The sequence below is a fragment of the Rhagoletis pomonella genome, unplaced genomic scaffold, assembly GCF_013731165.1.
Source record: "Rhagoletis pomonella isolate Grant_MI unplaced genomic scaffold, Rhpom_1.0 Rhpom_scaffold_00010, whole genome shotgun sequence".
Classification (NCBI taxonomy): Eukaryota; Metazoa; Arthropoda; class Insecta; order Diptera; family Tephritidae; genus Rhagoletis; species Rhagoletis pomonella.
The window spans coordinates 36,409,613-36,415,636 of NW_023458564.1; positions in this window are offsets into that span (position 1 = coordinate 36,409,613).

Here is a 6,024-nt window from a genome sequence, read left to right on the forward strand (position 1 = left end):
ATAGGTGGTGAGTGTAGATCCTTTTTTCGCGGGTCTTTTCCAAGATTTGGCGTATTGTGAATACCTGGTCTATGGTGGATTTGCCAGGTCTAAAGCCACACTGATAAGGCCCAATCTGTTCATTGACGGTGGGCTTCAGTCATTCACACAATACGCTCGATAAGACCTTGTAACCTATGCTTAGAAGGCTGATCCCGCGGTAGTTGGCGCGAATGGCGGGGTCACCTTTCTTGTGGATTGGGCAGAGCACACTTAAATTCCAGTCGTCGGGCATGCGTTCATCTGACCATATTCTGCACAAGAGTTGATGCATGCACCTTATCAACTCCTCGCCGCCGTACTTGAATAGCTCAGCTGGCAGGCTGTCAGCTCCAGCGGCTTTGTTGTTTTTTTCAGCCGCGTTATTGCTATACGTACCTCGTCATAGTCAGGCGGTGGAACGTCGACTCCGTCATCATCGACTGCGGGCTCGGGTTCTTCTTCTCCACAACTTTCCGTGCTGCTACCATTTAGTAGGGCGGAAAAGTGTTCCCTCCATAATTTAAGTACGCTCTGGACATCAGTTACTAGGTCGCCATTATTGTTCTTACAGGAGTGCGCCCCGGTCTTTAAACCTTCCGTAAGTCGCCTAACTCTCTGGTAAAATTTTCGGGCATTCCTCCTGTCGGCCAGCATTTCAAGCTCTTCGCACTCACGTATTTCTGCCTCTCTCTTCTTGTTGCGGCAAATACGTCTCGCTTCCCTCTTCAGATCCCTATAGCGGTCCCACATAGCGCGCGTTGCGCCCGATCGCAGCGTGGCCCTGTAGGCGGCATCTTTTTTCTCTGCAGCTTCCTGACACTCCTCATCGTACCAGTTGTTCTTTCGGGATCGCTGAAATCCGACTACTTCTTCGGCGGCGGTACTTAATGAGCGGGAAATGTGGTTCCACTGCTCGCATATGTCGGTTTGTTGAAGAGCGCTTGGATAATTCGGTAACTAGTAAATCGACATAAGCGGAAAAAAGTTGGAGGAAAACTTGAAACCTGCAACTTCGCCTAAGGGTCAAAACATAGTGGAGCGGCGAGCAAAGCGAAGAGATAACATCGAGCATAGCTTAAATTACAAACGTGTATGTACGCTTTGCTCTTCACTATGCGTTTTCCCATTGAAACATATGCGCTTAAAATCGACGCTTTGCTCGATGCTCTTTGGTCGCCGCTCCACTATGTTCTTACCCTAAGGGCCGGTTGTTCAATGTCTGGTTATCCCATATGCCGGTTAAACATCATTATCGACGTTTTCGACATCACGCATATAACATGTGATCGATAAAGCAGTCGTTGTATTTAACCGGAGCTTCTACCTCCGATTTGTGCTAATCAGACATTGAACAACCGGCCCAAAGTTTAGTAAGCTTCGATCAACCTTGACGTCCCTGTTCAACCCGACGAGGGGAAAAACAGAGTGGAAATTGCACTTAATGGTCACCTCGTGCGGAAGGAGGCGAACGCCGCCAAAGTTAAAAAGTAAATTTCGCACCAAAACTTATCCGTCAGAAAATGTCAAAATGGCGTAAGTTGCAAGTTTTTACTAGTTTTGCGTTCAATAACTTTCTCTGAAAATTTTCTTTTGCTCTCAATTTTACTTTTTTTTTCTTTTACGCGCTCGCTGCAAGTACTTGCTGGGAAAGTTATTGAATGGACCTTGTATAAGTTTACACACTCCGTTACGTGAACGACCCACACTTCTTTTCGTTTACACATACGACAATAGTCGTGTTTCTTTGGTTATAAAGCTCAGTATCACTAACTTTATACTACTAGCACGAGGATAAAGAAAGTATAAAAACTAACTCACTAAATGGGAAAAATTATATTTACGAAATAATATCTATTTGGATATATATACAAATGTCTGTTTGTGTAGGAATTCATTTGTCGCGGCTACCAAACTTTGCGGCCAAATTATCGGTGAAACAAAACAAACAGAACGGATAACAATTGAACCAGATCTCTATCAGGATCATATCGTTGTTGTTGAATTTGCGTGCAAAATTTTTATGCGGATCCCGATTATTGCCCATGAAAACATAGCTAGAGTTGCGACAGAGTTGCATTGGCTTCAGTTTATCAAGTTTATTAAGTGAAATCGCTGGAGAAATTTATCAGAAATGTGTAAACGAGTCGCCATATAAATTTGGACAGTTCATTTATAAGGCTTACACAATTATAAGTTTATACGGTTTACAATGCATTTATAAGGCTTGATGAATACCCTTAATGAAAATTTTTTGTTTACCGTTTTCTTGAGAGCTGTATACTGGCCTTATATAATACATTTTAGTATACAATTTTCCGCTCCACGTCAACACTGAAGTTAACGAGGTCATTTGCGCATCAAATTTGCCTCACTATTTTACGAGGGGCTCGTTAATAGAGCTCCATATAAATTTTGACAGTTCTTTTACGAGGCTCCCAACTTTACGAGGTTTTGTTTCGTCATTGCCGCGCACTCAAGCTAATGCCATGAACCAAAAATACAAAATCACGCCTTCTTTTTAGTAGCCCGTTATAATAGCATTTAGAAACAAAGTTGGGCGACTTTGACATTAGCCGTTTATTTACATTTGTTCGTTGTTTACAATTTGGTGGTGGCTTTTTACCGCAATTTTCTTAATTTTCGCTTGTGACAACGTGTGCACACATAAGGTAAAGAATAATTTAACACAACGACATGATTTATTGAAGAATTTGCATAATAAAAATGATTATTCATGCGTTTAACAATTACGCGTTTTTTTTTTTTTGTTCTCTTCGTTGTTTTTTCTTACAACAAAGATGGCGTCGAAATTTTGACAGCTAGAAAATAACTTTTTTCTTTCTTTCCTTAAGGCGTGATCTTGTGTCTTTCGTTCATGAGCTGATGCCACAGTATAACCTGATATACAGTTCAATGCGAGCGTGAGCGTGAGCTTTTTATTTTTACCAATATCTTAGTTATTACTCAACTTGTTGCCATAGTTGAGACATGAAAAGATAGAGAATTAAAATATTATAGAATAAAAACTGATATAAAATGCATAATATGCCTTTTTTCGAACTCACACTCAACTGTGTGCGTACGCAAAGCATTCACATGTGAACGGCAAGTTTTGACAGATGTGTGTGAACGTCCATAAGAATACAAATAGAATTCATTGCCTTTGCGAACGTTCACGCTCACGCTCGCGTTGAACTGTATACAAAGCTTAACCTTTTGCTTCGCATTACGTGACATATTCGCTTTTACAGATAAGATGAATTGTATGAAAATGCACAAAGCATGCTACATAGATCGTTGAAGCTGCAGCGCGAAGCGTAAAGATGGCCAACGCCCATTTTTGCGCGCGTTGACATTCAGCTAGTTCAATGAGCCTCATTGCGTAAGTCGTAAATTAGGCTGAATTGTACGACTCGACAACATTAGCATTGTCTACTGTCGTGCTGAAATAAGTAAACGACGAAAATTGTCGAAAACTATGCAGTGCTGCCAAGTTTTTCCGTTTTAATACACTAGTCGAGTGAAATTTTAGGCAATGGCGCTAAATTTTCGATACGATTCGACTCTCGAAAAACGACTTGCATTCGGCACGACTCTCGCAATGAGGCTGAATATTTATTTTGTTTCGTTCAACTTCGAGTTTTCATGTAGAAACATAAAGCTTAATTACATTGCTGATATTTTTAAAGCAAAATATATAAAATCCACAGCAATTTTTACGAGTAAAAAAGCAGTACAAAAATGCTTTCTTGGCATTCATTGTGGCATACCTTTTTCATCTGGCGCTTTGCTGGCAAAGCTAAAAAGTTTTATCTGGCAACAGCTTCAGTTGGTCATAATAATAACAATGACAATTGTCACCATTAGAACGCTTAAAATAAATTTGCGGCATAGTACTAGGCAAGAATGATAGAATACAAGATTGCGCCAATGAGAGAGGATTTTTGAGCGTAATTTTTGGGTGACGTCATCTTGGTGCAATTGCGAGAGATAAATGCCAAAACGCATATAAAAATATGTAAACAATGCAGAAAAATGTGTTAATTTTAATATTAAATGGCCCAATTTTGCAAGAATCAATAAATATTCAAAGACTGATTAATTAGGAACACGTAGCAATAACTTTGGACATGTAGCCCTTTAGGTAAGTACGATTTTTAGCACATGAAAAAATGGATGTATTAACAGTGTTTGCAATTTCATGTAGACCAAAAGGAAGGTCTCGCCATTCGAAGGACTCGCCATTGTAAAAAGCCATGCAGAGTGCATATTTATATTTGTGGACGGTAGCCAACCATCATAAACTCCACAGCTGTTGACTCCACAGCTTTTATTTGATGACTTTTGTACCATTTCCGAGAGGATGCATGAGTGCGGGTTCTTTGAAAGCAAATATTCTATGTAAACATAATTTATAGCTGAACTTTTAAATGCATAATAATTTGGCCACTGTTTTGTATTAGGTAGGCGCGGTAAGATGCCGCTTGAATTAGCGCCTGGCGACCTTATCCACTGGTGCATTACCTCATACCAGCACTAAAAATATTTTTTTCAATATCTTCACTAGTGAAGTGCGTCATGCACACATAGCTCGATTTGGTGTTTAATGCATCTCCTCGCCGGCAGAACTGCTTCCATTTCACCGCCAGATTTGGGTCCGTAGGAAACGAAAAAAAACTTATATCGCACGCTTTCATTTTGTTTTCACTATTACACTTTGCCACGGCACATTTCATTTTACTTTGTAATGTCTCAATAATTGTTTAAAACCGCGCAGAAATATTAACGCACATATATTAAAATGGTTATTTGGTTTTTTCGTATGCTCACAATCAACAATTGCACCAAGATGACATCACGCACACAGGTGATTCTGTCAAAATCACAAAGAGCGGATTAGCGCAATCTCTATTTCTCTCAATCGTGAGTATTAGGTGCAGTAGTAAAGACAATGGTCACCCGTTAAGTTTTGTCATTGACGTAGGAATTTTATTAATTTATATTTAGTTTTTTTACTTTTAGTTATTTCGCTCACTATTTTTCAGTGCCAGTTTTAACTTAGATTAAGAGAACTGAGTTTAAATTGAACAGTTGGCTGACATTTGATTGGCTGATCTTAGTTTAAACCACGGCCGTGCACTGAAAAACTGGCACTGAGTATTGAACTTTAATTGTGAGAAAATGTTTAACTACGGTGAAAAATTTTTACATTTCTGCTGCGCCAAACACTAGCCAGTTAAGCAATTAAAATGCAGCAATTTAATAGAAAATATAAGCCTTTGGTTTATTCACTTCATTGTAGAAAAAAATTTACTATCCAATTGCCACAGGCCTATGTAAATATTTTTTCTGGAAGAGCAAATCAATTTCTCTATGATTTTTTGGAGAGACGTCGCAGTCGTGGGAAATCTGGTACAAAATGTCTTGATTGTGGAAACACCCATTAAGATTGAAATAAATTGCTATTAAATAGCAATGGCAACTCTATACAAGACGGCAAACAACAAAGCAAAACAGAAAAGTCAACCAAAATACAGAAATACAAATAAAGGAAGACTGCAAAAAATACAAAAAACATATGCCGCAACGAAGGAACGAGTTGATGAACCGAGCGAGTACCATCGCACGACGGAAAACGGCGGATCTGTCGTATAATCACCGCAGCGAATTCCAGTTGACAGTGGAAATTTAAAAAGGTTTTTACACAAAGTACCACAATAAATGCTTCAAGAAGTGCATATTTCTGTACTTCTAGTTTCGCAACAGTATAAAAAAATATTTGCTAACGAGGAAAAGCGATAACTTGCAGCATAAAGTGAACTTTGTGTTATTTCTCTATATGGGAAAGTGGTTGGGTTGGACGGTATCAAATAATTAAAGACAACTGCTAAAAGTAAAATTTTACACAAAGAACTTGATTTAAGGCTAATCGAAGAAGTGGAGATCATATCTTCTAATTTTTTTTAAACAACATACGTAATAAAGAAAGGAAGAAACGCAATA